The following is a 20,573-nucleotide window of genomic DNA, read 5'->3' on the forward strand; positions in this document are numbered from 1 at the left end:
ATCGATATGTTGAGACGTACTCTCTTTATCGTGCGCAAAAACAAATCACCGAGCTAAACATACAAAAGGAAAGGAATACAATAAAAACAAATGAACTAAGAAACGCATTCATTTCATCCCGTCCCACATGGCTTTGACCGAATTTCGCGTAAATAATTCGATAAGTTACGCTTCGGTCGAGGTAGCAGCGACGCAATTTTCGCTGTAAAGAAGAAATAGGTAATCGCATTCAGTAAAAGTTTATAATTCCCCAGGACATGATATTTCAGACTTTGGCATGTTTTCAAGATGCAAGCTTTGAATAATAGTTTTCAGTAAGCGGTTGTCACACTACGTATTTCTTTATTATCACGGTCCGGTGTGCCACCGCAAAATATTTATATTTACGTTCTTTTGATTTGCAAATTTCATGATAAAGAAAATAGTGCAACTATTAGTATAGAAATCACGAAAACAAGAAAGACAATCAAACCACTGCACAATACAGCCATGCAAAGATTCCCCGGCACAAACGCTGTAGGTCCAAAATAATTTCCATATGAAAAGACACCTTACTTGAGGTGTGAACTGACTGTCAATTGGTAATTGCTCTGCAAATATCATGGGTTGTGTCATATTCACAAATATTGTGATCTTTTGTTATAATTGATCGGTAGTTTATTTAATCTCTGGGGAGTCATAAAGCCATTAATTCGGTAACGCGGAAATTTTCCGCGTTCTGTATGTAATAAAGGGAAAGCGGCTGCACACATCGCCTACACTATTTTTTCGTTCTCTGTGTTCGTGTTTGATTTTTTGTGTTTGGCTATTGCTGTAGATATAAGCCGTAATCTGGATGTCGAAATAACACAGTGATTCTTTGGCGCTACGTTTCGAAACCAGTGTGTGGTCTCTTCCTCAGTCGCTTTTTTGAAAATTGCTCCCCTTTGATTTTTGTTTCACTGTTTGTGGCTTAATTATTGTCAGTGTTTTATTCGTCCAGCAAAGAGGCTAGAATACTTATATTCGGGTTAGTTTGTTGTGTTTCATTTTGTTCGGTCGTTTCTGTAAGACTGCGTACTTGTGCATTTATGAGTGTGTCGCCAATGTTTGGATTTCTTTTGTAAACGATGATCGGTTTCATCGTGAATAATTATTTAGTGTTTGGTCTTTTTCTATTTCTTCCCAGTTCTTCAGGAGTGCTTGTTTGATGTCTTTTGTTTTGATGTGTGGACTATACGTGGTAGAAAATATCAATTTATTTGTGTTGTTGTTGTGCGTTGTTTGTGATTTGAATGTGTTCTTCGTGTTGCGTTATCTGTTTCTGCATTGATTTTGATATTTCTTGTTGTGGATATCCTCGTTGTAGTATCTTTTCATTAAATGTTTTGACTTTGTTGTTTAAGTCCTCTTCATTATTACATGTCCTCATGTACCTTAATATTCGCCTTTGACCTTTGATCAGCCTTGATCAGGCCCTTGAAGGTTAATTTTGGATGACATGATTTTCTGTGTAGGAATTGGAATGTATCTGTTGGTTTGTGTGTGTTCTCGTGTCTAGTATGTTTTCGGTATTGTATCGTTGACTTTGTAAATGACTAGGTCAAGATATGTTATTTCGTGTGAGGAACTTTCATATGAATATTTGCAACAAATATGCACTGAGCGTGTGAAATCCTTTGATTGTGACATTCTCGTTGCACTTTCTGTCAAATCTACAGAAATGATACTCTGTTAATTTCATGTAAGCAGTGCTACGGTTTTACAAAACAAAACAGGTCGGGGTACTAAGAAAGGATATCACATTTGGCATTCTCAGTTTACTGAATCGTGGACTGACGGTGTCAAACAAGTTAGTACTATCACTGCTGCTACTGTCACTACAACACATGTGAAAAATATCTTTGGTTGCCATACGAATTTGATAAGAAGTCATAGAAATATTTGGGTAATTTGCCTATATTGAGTACAATTGCGAGAACATACTGACAAGAAGCTGCTCAACGGATGATAGAAATCAATTTGAAACATCTCCTGTGCTCGAGAAAAATATTACAAAAGACGAAATTACGACGAGGCCTTGAATCTAGAACATGTCACACGTAACAATTAGAAATGACAGAAAGGCAGTACAAGTGCACGGAGTACTGAAGTTAAACGAAAATTCTCCACTTACCACAATTCAAACTACTGTCCAATGATGAAGTGTAATTTTTCATTGGAATAATATTGTGTACAACGAAGAAAATCACATTCAATTTTTTCAAATAGCTTTAAAACTTCTGAAATAATAAGTATTTGAACAGAAGTGGCCTAAAATAATAAACAATTGAACATCTCATAAACTCTGAATAACGAAATACCAAAGGAATACATGGGCTATTCATTTTAATGACGACCTTCATTAAAACGATTTCGCCCAGATACTTATATATAATCCCGTGGTATTTTTCTCTGTTTGACGTCATCGTATACGAGTGTTTTTCGTGGAGCCGTACAACTTCGAGCCGAAGCATGAATTTCGTCGCGATTAGTGTTTTACTTACGCGGATTACTTTCATTTAAAGAGTAAAACAAACCGTCAACCAGGAGATACTTTCATTCATAAATCCATGAAGCTGTAATTTGCTACATCAAATGTTATCTCCACCAACCAGACATACGGATTCGGTCACGTGAACGTGTCAATCATTGTCTCGCGCTGTACCGATGCCAAGGCAAGTTGGCCATCGGCGGACATAGCTTTCACCGTGCTAGCGACGGATAGCCATAGTATTCAGAGTTACTTAGAATATTTACAAATAGATTTATGAAGTAAATGCAACGACACGATCGAAACAGTAATTCTCATTCTCAGAGATGCCGTGGCTTTCAAAATATCACACAAGTTTACGACCTTTGCGAGCGCGAAAGATTCCGTTCGATGACACACTCATTGCATGTTTGTGCCCACAACGTTGCCGTCACCGGTCTCTGCCGGTGTCAACTCGTCAATCCCGATCTCGGTCCTCAATGTTTTCGTCTTACAGACTTTGAAATTTGCAGTGACACATATATCTCGCCCGAGGATACATCCTAATTTTGTTACTTGACGGAAACTCTGTTTTGAGTGTTGTCTGAGTCAACTTTCGAAGTACATGGGATTCCACAGCGCTGCACACAGCTCGACAGCTTGTGTCTTTACTACAGCCTTATGCCGCGCTGCAAGTTTGATTCCGAGCGAGAATTTACGGAGTTTTTGTGCGATTAAGGAAATTGATCGTTGTTAGTCGAATGACTTTATGCTTGTGCCTCCTATGTCGCTTTCCCGAAGATTATACTGTACTCATTTATTCAGTTTAACTTACGTTGAGGTGTAGGTTTCGGTTTTATCGCCAACCGGAATCGCCAGGTACGACGTCCACTTTGAGCCTACACGACTCGACTGGAGCCGCGACGTTACTGAGCCATTAAAATAAAACGATCGTCGGTATCTCCATTCGATTCTCGGGAAAAGCTATAGTTTTAGCGACTCAAAATTTCGTTGGACAAATATGCCTTCTATGTTTCCATGTCTGGATTTATCGGGTCACCTTTTTGTAAAAATAACGTGCGAGCTAGCACGGCATCGCATCGATCACAACAAATGTATGAACCGTACTATGCACGAAAAAAGTTCCGGTTGATGACGTACAACAGGGGTAATTCGGATTTCTTATCCGTCCTGTTCTACGTCACACAGGTGGAGATTCGGACCAGTTCATGTGATAAAATGTTGTATTCTGCTGTCTTTGATATGAATCCTTACCTGTGCCAGCCCCTCACTGTTTGTAAAGCCTTTTTTGAAATCATGCGTGTCTAATTTTCCATCTGTTGCAAGATAACACGATTGGAACCAATTTGGGATAATTGGATGGTGAAGTAAGGTCGTTTTAAACTGCAAATGTAAGCTCATCTGCTTTTCTTTTTAAGTTACACACTTGTTTTTATGAGTAATTTGTAATATTACAACATTCAGCTATGTGGCATCTAACCCTTTTGAGAAATTTGAAAAATATGATTATCCAATCATCCCAAATTAGTTCCAATCGTGTTAGATGTTCTCCATTTTCACCCTTTTCTTTTTCATTCTGTTCAATGTAGTGATCATTCACTACGCGGGGGTCCTGCATTTGCTGTAGAAAGTTGGCTTTCTATGAAAAGTAAAACCACTAGCTTCTTATATACATGTATCTAGCAATAGTAAAGCCGTATTAATCAACGTGCAAAGTGTAGTGACCGTTTTGCGTGGAAAGTGCTTGTTTTGACATCAACGACTTCAACGACTTCAACACACTTTTGGAATAACCGCATCTGCTCTGTCTTGGTTCGAGTCTTATCTTCCTGATAGAACTCAAACTGTTACCTGATTCGTCCACTCTCTCATTTGGAGTTCCGTACTTAGACCTGTCTTGTTTGTTATGTATACAGAACCTTTCCTTAAAATTGTCAGAAATCAAAGAGTTCTGCACCATGCTTTTGCAGATGATAACCAACTATATAAAGTCAGCACAATTGATACTTCAATTGATGCTGTACAAACTTGTATTACTGATGTCAAAACTTGGATGACCAATAACAAACTTCAGTTAAATGACAACAAAACTGAAGCAATAGTAGTCATATCCACAATCCATCGCTCCCAACTTGTATGCATGTCGGAAGTTCCATGTACTATTGGCTTGCAATGTCAAAAACTTTGGTGTCACACTTAATTGTCAATTAAATATGTCACTTCATGTTCGAAATGTTTGCAGAGTAGCCTACACCCAGCTCAGACAGATTAGTTCCATACGTCATTTACACACTGTTGAAGCCAAACAATCTAATTTGCGCACTTGCACTTTCTCGGTTGGACTACTGTAATTCTCTTTTATTTGGTAGTCCCAAGCATTTACTTTAAAAGTTACACAGAGTGCAAAATGCTGCTGCACGACTTGTGTACAGAGTCAAAAAATCAGACTCAGTCGAATCTCCTCTGTATTCACTTCACTGGCTACCAATCACATCTCGTATACAATAAGCTTTCAGTAACCTGTTTCAATTCAATTACTAGCTCGGGGCCACAATGTCTATCAGATCTTCAACAACAGTATTGCCCTTTTAGACAACTTCGTTCCTCTTCTGATAAACGAATTCGAAAAGTGCCACTTATCATCACGAAACGCTTCGGTGAAGGATCATTTTCCTATACGGGTACTACAGCTTGGAATAGTCTACCTTGAAATCTCAGTTACACCCAATCATTAGCATCTTTTCGCACTGCTCTTAAAACACATTTATCCAAGTCTTATTTTTTTATGTACAAGCTCTGACAGGACTCGGGATGTATCTTCTCTGTAGCCCTGCTCCTAGAGCTCAGTGAAAATAGGAGCATTATAAATCTTCCTTTATTATTATAAACGTGTTCGCTAGAACTAAGTTATCAGTAACCTCATAGCCCATTGCACTCAGACATACAGGCACAGCGTTATGATTTGGGAAGTACAACCAGAAAGTGTATATTACAAACAAGGCGAGATATAACAGAAATAGAAATATGCGCTGTGTATCGGCCATTTAGTGTCAGAGAAAAGGCTAAGACAATGACTAAGAATATTCGTCAAAAAAGACTTTACCAATGCACATTGGCAATTTTATTTGCATTTATGAACTAGATTGCCCAAGAGACAAGGTTTTCAAGCTGTTCATCAGTCGTACACAAATTAATGAAGTCTCTCTTAAAATCAACATTGAAGTGGAAGCTATCAGGCTAAGATTGGAAAAGCGAAAGATGCGGAAAATGAGGAAATCGGCTCTGAAACTGCATGTCATCCGAAAGATATCTCCGTCAGTTGAGCAAGTCAAAACGAAGTCGTTTCAAGGCATCTGTCAGTTGAATTTGAAACAGTTGAAATTGTTATGTGAATATAAAAAATTACATCAAAATATAACCCTAGGTACATGTTTATCAAATTTCATCAAATTTGTGACAGCCGTTGGTAAGATATCAAATTTCAACTGACGGATTTCACCTGGTCCGATGTATCTTGATTTATCCGTATCTCTATTGGTGTTTCAGTCAAGTTCAGGAAGTGTTTAAGTATTCTCTTGGGAAACATACGATGTTCAGCCAATTAAAAACTTGTGCCAGAAAAGGGAAAAAGACTTCAATCGATGACAAGAAATCAAATCATATTTATAATAAACACCTTTTTGGCTTCATTTTAACGCCTGTAATTGGGGACCTCGTATTCTTGACGTATTGATTGTTAATGGTGAGCTGAAGGGCAGCGTCTAGCAGTTATAATTGTTTTCTGTTAAATTAAGTGTTAAAGGATAGAACACCAATTAAACGCCTTTTTGTAACACTTTTTGAACGCCTCTAGACGTTCAGAAATTTAACACTACATGTTCAACCAACGTTCAATTTTGAACACACGTGTGCAGATTTTGAACGCTACGTGTTCATCAGACATTATATTGAACACCATGGTGTTCCATATCTGAACACACGTTTCACAGGAAATGTGTTCAAAAAATTGAACGCTTTTACGCGTTCAAAGGGCTGTATACTTTTTGAACGCATGGACGCCGTTCAACAATAAGTGTGTTAAAGGCTAGAACACATGATGCGCGCTTGTTGAACACCTTTAATTTTGGGCGTTCATGGGTGGTCAAGCCTTGAAATAACATTACAGACCATTGATATCCAGTAAAATTATTTTATTCTAAAAATACATGAAACATTTCTAGAGTAAAATACAATATTTTACTGTAAAATGGGCAAATAAACATTGCAACTTTGTATGTAAAGTTTGTCAGAGGAAAAAACCAACAGTGCTAACACCTTCCATCAAAAACATAAGCAATAAAGATCACCATATTGTGGATTACGTTTTATGTTCATACTTGTTTAAAATGTACAAAAATCATCTGAAAAAGCTCAAAATGTGGTATAATTATTGTCTTGAAAAGACGTATATGTATGAAATGCATACTCCATTTTCGTAAGATGGTTTCTTAAAGACATTTCGTCTTGTATAGACAATTGTAAATTTTGAAGAAAAACGAAGTTAGTCAAGGCTTCTCTGGTGCACATGGTATATAGTTGTCCACACTAAAATAAACACAACATGTCAAGTTGTAGCAAAGTGTCACAGTAAGGCACAACATGCAGAAAGTGGGTCCTTGGCAGTGTTGAACCTATTTCCTTGTCAAACAAAGTCTTTCATGAACGAAAAGGTTTGTTTGTTTGTAATATATTTAAATAAACCCTGAAATAAACGGGTGACATTTCAAAAATATACTTCTCACAAATTTAAAACATATTCGTAAAGACCTTTCAAATTCTGGTGTACCCTGCTATTAATTGTTATACAATTGTTTTACCAAAAATGGTGAAAATCACCCTTAAAATGAAAAAATGTACATTTCATCATAACTTGAATATATCACATTCTGATAATCCCTTATGTCTTAAAAATGTCTGAAATGTCCTAAAAATACAAAGTTGCAAATTTCTGCATAATCTGAACAATCTGAAAAAGACTATCAATAGAGATCTATGTCCTAAATATCAAAGCTGTTCAATTAGCAGTTTTGAAAAAGATTTTTCAAAGATTTTTTGACCAAAAATGACAAAAATTGCCATGAAATATAAAAATTTGAATATTTCATCACAACTAGCACAAATTTGACTAAGGTCATTTTTAGGGACATGCTTACCAAATACTGAAGACGTCAGTAAAAGAGAAGAAGATTTTTGCAAAAAAATAGCAAAATTAGCCTCAAAAATATAAATTTGCATATTTCATCATAATTTGAACATATCTGATTAGGGTAATCCCTTGGGACCTGTAATCCAAATATTAAAGGATTCGTACAGGCTGTTTTGAAAAAAAAACCCTTGGATATACAAATTTGAGGACAATGCTACACATCCACCTATTTAGCTGACAGCAAAGCTAAAAACCAGATATGAACTGAAAATGCTCACGTGTTTCATTATATGTTGCAGTTATGTGTAAATTTGAACCTTTGCCACATGTTTGCAACTTCATTGAAAGTATTATGATCAACATAATGAACATTAATCACCGCCGAAAGGTCATGAAGTATACAAATATGTAATTAGCTGAAATAAAACTATTAAAGTTCTTTGACTGCTGTCATTGTATCACCATTTCATATAGCAAGTGTAATTACCGTTGGCTAAGTCCTTCGAGCCATATTTGCCGAGCTGTGAAAGCTCATTAGATATGCAAATTGTAAATTAGCTGACATGAAAATGTGAAATGACCTTCGATATTGTTTTAACCAGATATAATCATTAATGTACATAGCATGTTTTGCCAACTTTGATCAAGTAAATCCCAGTATATATCCCTAATAAGCAAAGTTTATTAAATATGTAAATTAGGAATTGACTTAAGTAAAAATGCTTAATGATTGTCATATGTTCTATCATGGTATCTGCAATATATGTAGCAAGTTTTGTCAACTTTGGTCAAGTCAATTAAATTATATATCTCTAATTAGCAAAGTTCATTAAATATGCAAATTAGGAATTGGCTGAAGAGAAAAATGCTTAATGACTTTGAATAATATTGTATTATAGTGTCTTTAATGTACATAGCAAGTTTCATCAATTTTGATCAAGTCAATTCAGATAAATATCCCTAATTATGAAAATTCATTTAATATGCAAATCGGAATTGGCGGAAGTAATAATGTCTTTTGACTTTCAAAATGTTATCTCACAGTATCTTTGATGTATATAGCAAGTTACAACAACTAAAATCAAGGTAATTCAGATATATATCCCTAATTTGGAAAGTTCTTTAAATATGCAAATTCGGAATTGGCTGTATACTCTACGATGTTTAATTGATGTTTTACATGCGATTGTGAAAAGACATGTGTTAGCTGTGATTACGCAGCGATACTATGCAAGGCGTATAGATCGCGCTCAGGTCAAGTGTTATCGGTACAGTTGTGTTGCGATGACCCTTGACCCGATAGACCATGGCCAAAAGTACCACTGCGTAGTCACAGCTAGCTGTTGGTATAGCAGCCACTGAAAGAAAAAAGGTTTCTTCACGTAGTTAAGCTATTTCAAGATACAATACAATTAATTTCAAAGGACGATAATATAGATGCTTCAAAAATCTGATACCTTTTACTATTTTGGAGAGGAAACTTACCCTTTCTTGTCTTGCTTCCGCACGATCACAACTTCAGGGTGTGCTTACAAGAAAAATGTCGCAACTTCCGTTTTGATGCATCATGGGATGGGAAAAGACACCAAACTTGAACACCAAGTATTAAGGAGTAGAACGCCTCTTGCACGCCGATGTTAAATTAAAACGTTAATGGTGTTTTCTGATTTTCTTTTCTAATTTTTAAACTTCCTACCCGTAATAAACGTGTAAAATTATTTTGAATACTTCCTGTTTTAGAAATAACATGCTTTCAGCAATTCTAGGCCGGAAATATTTTTCACTTAGTGTGAAATTCGTTACACCAAAATCCGTGTACGTTTGCCGGACAGTGAAGCAATAGTAAATTTAATATAGCCATTGTAAAGAAAAAAACACAAAAGACTGTTAATTGTTTCACAGTATTGTAAAATTTCTGTGATGCTGAGTTTTTGAACACTTAAAGGAGATCGTTGTTAACACATAGTGTTCAGGTTTAGAACATCATTGTTAATATTATGAACACTAGTGTTAACAATATGAACACCAGCCGTTCAAATTTGAACACCGACATGTACATTTTGAACGCGTAAAGACGCGTCTAGCGTCCGCTATTTTTACAGTGTACATACATACATACATACATACATACATACATACATGCGTGCATTCATGCAGTTTTGATTAGCCTTTAATCAAACATTACTGACTCATTCATCCCTAAGATCCGCCGAACATTCAGCAATTTTATGAAAAGGGAGCTTTGAGAGTATTGGCTTAGAAAGTTTGATGATGCAAATTTTGACATCATCTCAGCCTTTCTGGATAAAGCCATCCTTAATGTTTACGAACAAAATTCAAGAGTTTCAAGAATTAGCTATCTATGATACTATAGATGTTGGAATATGTAAATTTGTGAAAATTTCCATAAACGGTAAATAAACATGTTACACGAAATTAGGTTTCCGAAAAGGTTTTTGATGAAAGATGAGAAACAAATGAATTTAAATTTTACGGTTCAGGAAAGCAAATAATATATTATGTGACAGAAAGGAGAACTGCAAGTTGTTTATTTTGTGATATTGTCTACTCTTAAATCAGAAATTGCTCTGCCTGTGAATTACAGTACAAAAGTACATTTAATGTGTTAAAAACTAAAACTAAAATTGTAATAAAAGATCTTCACTTCCCAACCACTTTTTTGCCATTTTTGGTGTCTTTCCAACATACCAGAATTCTGTATGTCTGTAAGTGTATTTAGTTTACATCAAGCGATGGCGAAAAATGTGAAATGCTAATTAACTAGCCCTATTATCCGTTAGTTAGTTGCACTTGAATTGAAAGGATCAGAGCCAGTCTGGATGAGTTGAACAAATGATTAAAGGACTACCTTTGTCAGTGATACGATATAGTGAGTGGATCAATGTGGTTTTTATGAATCGATATTGCTTTGATCCTAGTCATGTGATCTGGACCTCCAGGAAAACAGTTTTATGTTTGTGTGATTCGTCTTAATGGCGTTTTAGGACCAAATTGGGTCCCTTCATCAGTTGCTCGAATAGCTTTCCAACTTGTTTAGTTTGACATTAGTCATCGTTTATCAAAAAGATGTGCCAGAATCTTTTTATTGTGGTCTGGCTGTTGTGTGGTTTGTTGCTCAGACCATTCGTTTCAATTGTGCTTGTGCTTGGTTTTTCATGAAAGCGAATATTTTTTATGTTTTTATCCTTTTCTCTGCTTTGATAGGGTTTTTGGAAAAACTATGAGCCGTGTTCGATAATCCGTAATTATTTTAAGTTTTTTAATACATATTGCTTGAATAGGATGGTTTTGATGAATTGACTAAAGGTCGTTGTTGGGATACGTTATGTTATTTCGTCATTGTTTTTATTTTTGTCAATGAGGTATAGCTGACGTTTTGCTAACTTTTTTCTGATACAAAATATTGTTCTTTTTCTGTAATCTCGTTGTTGAAGTTTTCGTTGTGAAGAAATTGACCTCTCTTATGAAGTCCACACTGTTGTTGCATGTGTGAGCATGAAAATGCTGTTTGGGTGGCATGAACTTCTTAATAAATATTAGAACGTGTCAGTCGGTTTTGTGTGGGTTCTAAAATGGAGCCATTCTGCCTCCACATGTTTGTTTAGTATTTTCCGTTGAATCAAAATATATTGTGTTTCAGAATAATCGACAGTAGGGCTTTCATGCATGTTTTGTGTGGTTTTTTGTAATTGTTCGTGTTGGGTGGTGCTATTTTGAAGACCATTGCGACGATCACTGCGCTTATGGCGTCCTTTTGTGGCGTGTTTGTGTAAATTGATACCACGTCTAATGTTATCAAAATAGGGTTTTGTGGTATTTTTTTATTCAAGCTTGTTCAAGAAGCCTTTTGTGTCCTTTTTGTTGTTGATTGTCTTTGGACTATTGTTTTTTATGCAATAGTCTATAAGCTAGGAATTCCGAGATTTGTTTTTTCGGCTGGAAACAGCCACTTATAACAAGGCATCTTATAAGATTGTTCCGTCCGGTGGGGTTTTGTGTATTTTGGTGGAATTACTATTATGGTGTGCATATTGTTTTGGTTGTGTGATAGAGGAAGCTGTAAGTTGCCACCTCAATGACTTTCCTATCGCACATGTTTCCAAGGTCTTTTTTCCATGTCCACCGTATGGTTAATGTCGCCTTGCGTTGCTTTACAGTAATATTTTGTATTTTGAAGCTTTCTTTTACTTTCTTTAATGTTATCTATCGTATTCACGTACAATTACTATGCCTCTTCCTTTATCAAGAGCTTACTGTGATTTGTTTGTTTCGGGAAGATTGTTCTTTCTACCCGAGTCATGTTGATTCTGATTTGGGTTTCAAAAGGAATTTCTGCTATATAATGATATTAATTGCTTCCAGATAATTTTCCTGTTTCCATTGTCAGAAGGATCACGTGGACTTATCTATAAAAAGATGTTTGATTGATTGATTCCCATGATTGATTCTCATGATATACGCAATCTCGTGATGCGCTTTTATATGTTTTTATCTCGTATGAGTTTTTTTCCATATGGGTATTTTGGAGTGAGAATATATTTGAAGCCTTTGCTTAATGTTTTGATTCAAAATTGTTAACATTTTATTTGAAAGGTTTTTGATATATCTGAGGTTTTTTCTCAGTTCTTGTTTTTGTTTAACCTTCTATTTGTTTTTACGGGCTGCATTTCTGGTTGTTTGCTTTCTTTGTTTGAGAAGACTTTTTGTTGTGTGTTGAATTTCTGTTTGTTGTTATGCCTTGGTGTGTGCGGTGCCGGACACGTGGTTTAGTGCAACGGTAGCTCCCTTTTTGGAGGATGTGGTGACCTATATGAAGGCCGGTTGGCTTTAGAAGATTAATTTTTCTTGCCTTTCAAAAACCTAGCTCACCTTGCTTTTTGCAGATTCAATGAATTATGTTGAAAAGCTCCTTTCCTTTCGTTTTTCACCTGGTTTTGCTGTTTGGTCAATACTTTCGCTAAACCTCATTGAAAATAAAAACGTAATGACGTAACAGCTAAAGTTATCTACGCAACAACCATAAAAGCATCCTCATCAAATAATGTTTGATAAGAAACTGGAAACTTGGGCAATCAAACACTAGGCACAATTTTCCAGGAAAACCTATCACAGCAGATTAAAGGAATAAAAACATAAAATACATCCACGTTCGAGCAAAAATCGAACACCAGAGCAGTTTAAACGAACGGTCTGAGCAAACCATGCAACAGTCACACCACAACATAACGATTCTAGCAACTCTCTTTGATGAACAATGGCTAGCATCAAAATGAACATGTAGGGATACAAAACCATAAGAGCAACTGATGAAGGGACCTCACTTTGGTCCTGAAGCACCATCTGAACGAATTTACAGAAACATAAAACCGTTTGTCCGGGGACCCAGATCACATGATGAAGGCCAAATTTAAAGCTCAATCGATTCACTAGTGTCTCACCATGTTTACCGTTGTCATGAAACCACACTGATTTATTCTCATACCATATCACAAAGAAAAGTAAAAACAACGTGTGTCTGTATCTGCTTTCCAAGGGAAGGGAAATAAATCTGCATGGTAGTCATAGAATGTCTTTGAGGATATATCTGACACCTTTCGAACACTCACTCAACAACCGGCATCAGTCATTGATGAGGGTCTTGCAGTTTTAAAAAAATTCTTGAATATATTCATGATAGATTGAGCACAGCTATACATGTGAATGATGCAAGATTGGATCTATTTGCAAGCCGCAACGATCATACAATCTAATTCCTCCGATTCAGTTGACACTCATACAACATGCCAAACGTTATGCATATCAAGCAGGTGATATATAAATGTATCATTCGCCCAGTAGACCTATACACCAAGAGAATGGGGATGGGAATAACAAGGTGACACTTGGCCCGTCCATATCCCATTGCTGAAAGTTGTCAAGAGTTGACAAATGTGGCTGTGTAATAGAGAATGTGCCGGTAGGTGTAGGTGTTATCGCAGTGGTCTGATTTGCACAGCACCCTACTTTTAAGTTGTACTGCCTACACTAATCACGTTAATGTTGACAAGATAAAGTTTTAGTATTTGGTCTGAAAAAGTACGCAACAGTTTTTTGAAAGTTGGCTATGGTTACATGAGTGCTAGCTGAAAAGTAAAATTTTAAATGTTTTCCTTTTTTGAATTTACAAATTACAAAATATACCTTTAAAACCTTAAAGAACAGTCTAAGGCACATAAAAACATGCAATTTGACATAAGATTCATTATAATCGGTAGTGAATTGAGCATTTATGCCCTAAAATACAGCATATAGATTTGCTTAGAAGCTGTATTGGAAAAAAGCAACCATACAGCCATCATCTTAGATAAACGATTTCACTCAAACCACTTAAACGGTAATAAATTGTGCTTTTTATGCCATAAATATAGTATATGGATTTGCTTGGAGCCCGCCATCGCCATTAAGCTGCCATCTTTGATGACAAAATCAATAAACATAACTTTAAAACACGCAATAGTATTCACAGGAACATAAAAACATACAATTTGACGCAAAAACCACTTAAATGGTTAATAAATTATGCATTTTACACCTTAAAAACTAGTGTATGGATTTGCATGGAAGCCATATTTAAAAATAATCGACAAAAATCATAAACTATGCCTTACGACCTGCAAAAACAGCCTTAGGTATATAAAAACCATACATTTTGACACTGAAACCACTTAAATCGTTAATAAATTGTGTTATTTGTACCTTAAAATATTTGCACGGCAGCCATATTGGAAAATGACTGCAATTCGGCCGCCGTCTTAGATTTTCTGTTGGCGAGCGTTGTTTTCTTACTAAGTGATACACTATGATGATTGTGCAAAGTTTTATGCTTGTATCATAAAATAAAATATTTTATCAAAATACCACACTTATCTGCTCTACCATAAACAGAAGTCAAATAGACATTCCCAATGAGCATTTTCCTAATGAGGATTTACATATCGGTATATACACACATACGTACATAGATACATAGATACATACATACATACATACATACATACATACATACATACATACGCGTACAGTGCACTGTACTTTTTGATAGAAATTACATAGTGTCTGCATAAGACATAAAATTGCTATCTACACTGTCGGTGTCTGCTTAAAAGTTAAAAAGCTAGGTTTGAATTATACATTGACATATATTAGACAGTCGTTATCAATTAAGGACTTTCATGCGATTAAAATTACCGATAAACTGTAAAAAGCTATGGAAAATAGGTATTTAGTACTGTTCACATGCAACGTTATCCAAAATCATCACCTGAAAGTCCCTTGCTTATTAATTTAGTTACTTATAGGAACTTGCTAAACACACACTGTCTTATTGTATAATGTCTATTTCATATAAAGATAGACTTATAACCCTGCTGTTTTCATAAATAACTTCGCACTCGCTATGGTGTCAATGACCACAAGGTGTATGATCGTTCGTGTGAGATATTGGAGTAAATCAGAAAAATGAGTTGCCTCCGTAGCACTCCCTACCTTTCGAGTAAAGAGCCCGACATTATTTTGTATCAGGCATTCCGTCATGACTTCATAAAAAATCTGAAATTATGAACAATATAGTTTTTTCTTTTTCAAACTATCAGATGTAAAAAATAATTACAAACAAAAACACAACTAATAAAATCATCCTACAACTGATATACATCAATCTATATTCATATTGAAACATTTAAAAATCACCAAGTTAAATCTTCATGATCGTTCATTGACTTATAGATGAAAAAAAACTTTAAAGCGAAATCGTGAGGTAACATAGTAGGTGTCTTTGCGTTAAGGTTTATTTCTTTTGTCTAATGGCTACATACCATCAAGAGTAAGAGATAGAAATACTAACGATAATTGCGAAGTCTGATACAATACCTTACAAGTATAGGTTCAATCGTACTATGGCTAAGCTAAATATGTATTAAAGTTAAAAGACGACATCACGTCACGAAAAACGATACAACCCCTTTTTAGGGTGGTATTTTGACGTTCTTTGGGACGTTCTTGTTGATGTTTGCTCGGATGGAGCCTGCGCATTGAGTCAGGAGTTGAATTATTCCTTACCGTTGCTGTGTAATGTTATTTATCAGGGCTCGAAATTAGCGGTAGTCCTGCGTCCACAGACTACCAACTTTTCCCTAGGGCTACCAAAGTCCATGAAATTGTAGCCCAAACGGACTACCAAAGCCTGGGACATGATATACTTTGCGTGCGATGTCCGTCACTTTTGGACGATCTAAATGCAGTCAACATGTAGTTTCATTTGTTTGAAGCAATTATCCTTTCATCTGTGAAGAGTTTTTTTCTGGTGACTATTACAATTTTCACTGCTATGTTGTTGTTTTCACAAGATGCAGAGCGTTTGATACTAGAATGTTGAGTTGCTTTTCCGTGTGCAGTCTTTGCATGCCAGTTCACACTATGCTGTTGATCGGCAGCATACAAGACGTACTTGTGTCAAGTTTTGGGGTTTTGATGCTGAAATTTCACAAAACTTTCACTTCTATATCAAGAGATTGTGTAATCAGTTTGATTTGAAATAGTAATATAAAACACTGTGCTTGGAAATCGTGGCTGAGTTTCGCTGTCTTTTATCTATGGTTGTCGATCAGTATCAATGTATTACGTTCTGTACAGAGAGACTCGGGTGTAACAAGGCATGCCAGTTCATAAAGATCATGAGAATATTTTTTCTGTTTTTCTTTACTAAAGTTACAATTTCTTTGGATGTATAAGCCGATTTAGAAAGTGATAGAAAGTGTTACAAATGTACAAAAATAAGCATAAATTAAGCGTTCGTGACACATAACATGGGGTTTCTCGAGTAGAAGCCCCTAGTTTTACTGCTGTTTTGTGTTGCTGAACCAGGGGCTTATACTGGGACGAGCACAGTATCCCTAAACCAAAATATTCATGGACTACCAGCCATTGTCACTGGGCTACCAACTTCAGAAAATGGTAGCCCAAGTGGACTACCAAGGTAAAAAGTTAATTTCGAGCCCTGCATTTATGTGATATAATGCAGCTAATTGCGTTGTTTTGAAATAACAGGTACGCAATAAAGCTGTTGATAAGAACCAATTTGAAAAAAAAAATCAACTTTTTACTTTTCTTTTGATCTCAGAAGCAGTATCGAATAAGCTCTCTAAGCTTTCCAAGTATAAGTGTAACGAAGTAACGTAATTTCTAAATATCGGTTATTTTCTAAATAACGTTGTGAATGTCTGATAGTAAGACGACGTTTCATATTAATATATCTATGGCTTTACTGTCAATTGAAAGTTTGATCTCAACACGCTGGATTTTAATCAATGAAATTTTCGGTTGAAGCACTACAACCTTCGTAAGCAGAATAACCCGATCTTAATGTCAACGTCATCTGAGGTTTTCCAACAGATCCACATTGAATCATCAAACAACTTTGTGGATTTGGAAAATGTACGAATTCTTGATAGGGATCCCCGGTACTTCGAAAGGGTTGTCAAAGAGGCGATGTATATCTGTGTTAACCAGCCATCTCTTAATAGAGACAGTGGGAAGGTATAAATTACCAAAAGCCTATGTCCCGATATTGATGTCACGTGTCCGAAAGGTCATGGCATTGAGATCGGGTTATTCTGCTGACGATGGTTGTACTGCTGCAACTGAAAATTTCAGTGACTAAAATCTAGCGGATTGAGATCACAAATTGAATTGACAGTAATCAACTACCAACACAGATGAATTCCATGCAAAATTTAGCTGTGGTCTGTAAAAGTCGGGTCAAACCTAGCACATAGCACATAAATCTTTAATTTTTTAAAACTACAAAATTGATGTCAACGACAAACATACAGTTCATTGACTCGGCGGAAGTAAACTAAATCAACATTTAACTAAGTAAATTGTTTTTTATTGTAATATATCATTCCTTTTATTTCACACTTTAAGACATTTTAACAACTCAGAGAGGAAGAAAAATTACACCAAATCATTTGAAGGCTTCTAACAGTACATCAATTTTTTTGAGCTTGAGCTCTCTGATAAAGCACATTTCGCACTAGCTGAGGAACAAGTACTATAAATGTCATACATAGTATATCTATTAATGGACCATATTGAAACTATTGTAACAGAATTAACAAACTCTTCTTCTTTCCTAACTCTCAATGACACACCTCCGATGACATTTTAGAAATCCAACAGTAACTCTCACCCTAACATATCACTAATTATATTTTCTGTTGCTCTCCAAATGTTTTGCAACAATACAATCCTAAAATGTATGTTTATATTATTCTTTACAAAGATGATTCGATTCTTTCCATTGCTAAAATCTCAGTTATGTTGGTGGTACACGTCGTTTGGTAAATTTCCAGTGAAAGTTATGTATTTTTGTTTCTGGCGTGACTCTTTTCGCCAGTAGTCAAATATTGTTTTCATGAAAATCTACATTTGCACTTTCTATTCCCCATAGTAAAATGTTTTGATTAAAAAAGTAACCCTCCACATATTGATTGAAAATATTAATATTTACAAACATCATAATCAAGCAATATCACCAAAAGCTTACCGGTATTTATGAAAATCTTGAGAAAATAATCATCTAAAGAGTAAACATCTCAAACAAAAATACAGTCAATTTCATAAAAACATGCTAACTGTGGTAGAGAAATATAATGTGGATACATTAGGCGCAAACTGTTAAAATAAGCAATGTTCACGGGTCGGAATAGCACCTGGCTTAAGTACATAAGCTTATATGGGTTGAATTCCAGAGTTGGTAAACATCTCACCCTAACCACTATAAAAGCAAAATGATATTCTTTCCGGATATGAATCAATGAAAGCAGTTGCTTCAATTTATGCTTTTATCTAAAATCGAGAGGTTGTAAGAATGTCTCGCTTTTTCTGTACTGATTGCGTGACATTGTATTCTTTTAGCAAATATCATATTGTCGCACGCATTGCTTGGGTGGACAATTAGTCCTTCAGAGCTACTTACAGAAGACTACAATTAAAAGAGCGTTCTTCTGATTTACCAGAGCGTTCTTCTGATTTACTGGTATCTTGTTCACTTAGACTTTCCTTGTATCGTTCGAAGCTTCCAGAATAGTATTCAATACACGACGCACATATATGATTTTCTGTGGATCAGGATCTTCAGATATCTCAGAAGTTGTGGCGTTTGCAATCGTGAAAATGTAACGCCTATCTAGCCCGATGGTTTTTTGTAGGTCGTCTATCTTTGTCTCGACCTCTTCACTTGTCATCAATCAATATGAGTGATCACGATAAACATAGGAACAGCTTGACCTGTAAAATTGCAATATAAAGAAATAGAGTAACTAACAATATATTTTGTTTCGTGGATTGCTTGGAGTCGTCAAAGCATATGCAAACACATGCGTCATAAAGTATAAATTTTCGCTACTTTGACGAAATAGAGTTCGGTATCCAGAGTGAACTTCTGCATTCCACAGTTATATGATTATATTTGATGATGCTCAATGTCCGGTTGTAGCCATAAAACGAGTGTATTAAGAGCTATTGCCAAGCACCAATAATATTTCGTGACTAATTTATCTATCTATCTATCTATCTATCTATCTATCTATCTATCTATCTATCTATTGATCTATCTATCTATCTATCTATCTATCTTTGTCTGTCTGACTGTCTGTCTGTCTATGCCATTCTAAAAAGTAATATTATTTATCTAATTTCAAAACGAGCTAGAAAAGTGTACATAATACAGTGGTAGGTTCCAACCTTATAAATGAGAAGGAATCCCAGCAAAAAACTGATCTCTGTCTCTCTCCTCTATTAACAAACAATAAAAATACATACATACATACATACATACATACATACATACATACATACATACATACATACATACATACATACATCATGGCAAGCAAAGTGTTGCAAAAGTCTTGAAAACTATTTTTATGTTCATAAAAATCATTTAACATTGCCATGTCAAACACCCAAAGAATCGTTCTGCCGAGTGAAGTTCACTTAAAAAGTCCCTAATTTAGAGGCATATTTCTCCTAAATAATGAGGTTTTTTCACTCATGATACTTAATTCTGATTGTCATGAACTTCTTTCATTTGTATAGAAAAACAATCGAAAAAGTAAAACTAATAAAAAGTTATAAAACTTGAAAATTGGGTTTGTTCTGTTGCGCGGATCGCCAGAAAAGGGTGATTTTGCGACCCCTATTTTAAATGGAACATTCCACTGAAACGTGTGGGCCGATTTTTTCAATGATTGAGCCATTGATGGAAACGTCAGATAATTCTCTAATGCGTCAGAGCCTCGATGTTGCGATGACATGTTGTCATCGTTGGAAATTGAAAGAAGAACTTTGATCGAAAATCTCGACCTCAAGACAGCAAAATTTTGGATGAGCGGCTATCTGATGATGAAATTTAGTGTATATTTAGTAAGATTCGAAGGTTTCATGAAATTTTGTTGAGCGGTTTCGATGGAAATTGATCGACAAGTACGTTGAGCGCGACCGGGAGGTAGCACGAGTGCCACTATCGACAGTTCCACTGCAAAATTTTAGCCACGCTCCTTTGTTTGCCGTGTTGGCTATCGACATAGCTGCAATAATTGTAGTCCATGGGTCTTTGTTTGCCGTGTTGGCTATTCAGCCAGTGGCTTAAGCTGAATAGCCAACACGATAAACAAAGGCCCGTGGGCTACAATTATTGCAGCTACCGACATTGTGACTTGAGTGAGGCCAGTATATTTAGTAAGAATCGAAGGTTTCATGAAATTTTGTTGAGCGGTTCGATGGAAATTGATCGACAAGTACGTTGAGCGCGAC

At 35.7% G+C, this 20,573-nt stretch overlaps 1 long non-coding RNA gene across 1 annotated transcript in view; it reads right to left on the reverse strand.

Moving 5' to 3' along the window:
• Window positions 1-17,667: 17,667 nt before the first annotated feature.
• The window catches only part of LOC139132616 (uncharacterized), a 43,678-nt gene continuing 40,772 nt past the window's right edge, over window positions 17,668-20,573 (reverse strand). Inside the window, exon 4 of the long non-coding RNA XR_011552377.1 lies at window positions 17,668-19,046. This is a non-coding gene — a long non-coding RNA (uncharacterized lncRNA). The remainder of the gene's footprint in view (window positions 19,047-20,573) is intronic.

Source organism: Ptychodera flava, chromosome 5 (assembly GCF_041260155.1).
Source record: "Ptychodera flava strain L36383 chromosome 5, AS_Pfla_20210202, whole genome shotgun sequence".
NCBI classification, from domain to species: domain Eukaryota; kingdom Metazoa; phylum Hemichordata; class Enteropneusta; family Ptychoderidae; genus Ptychodera; species Ptychodera flava.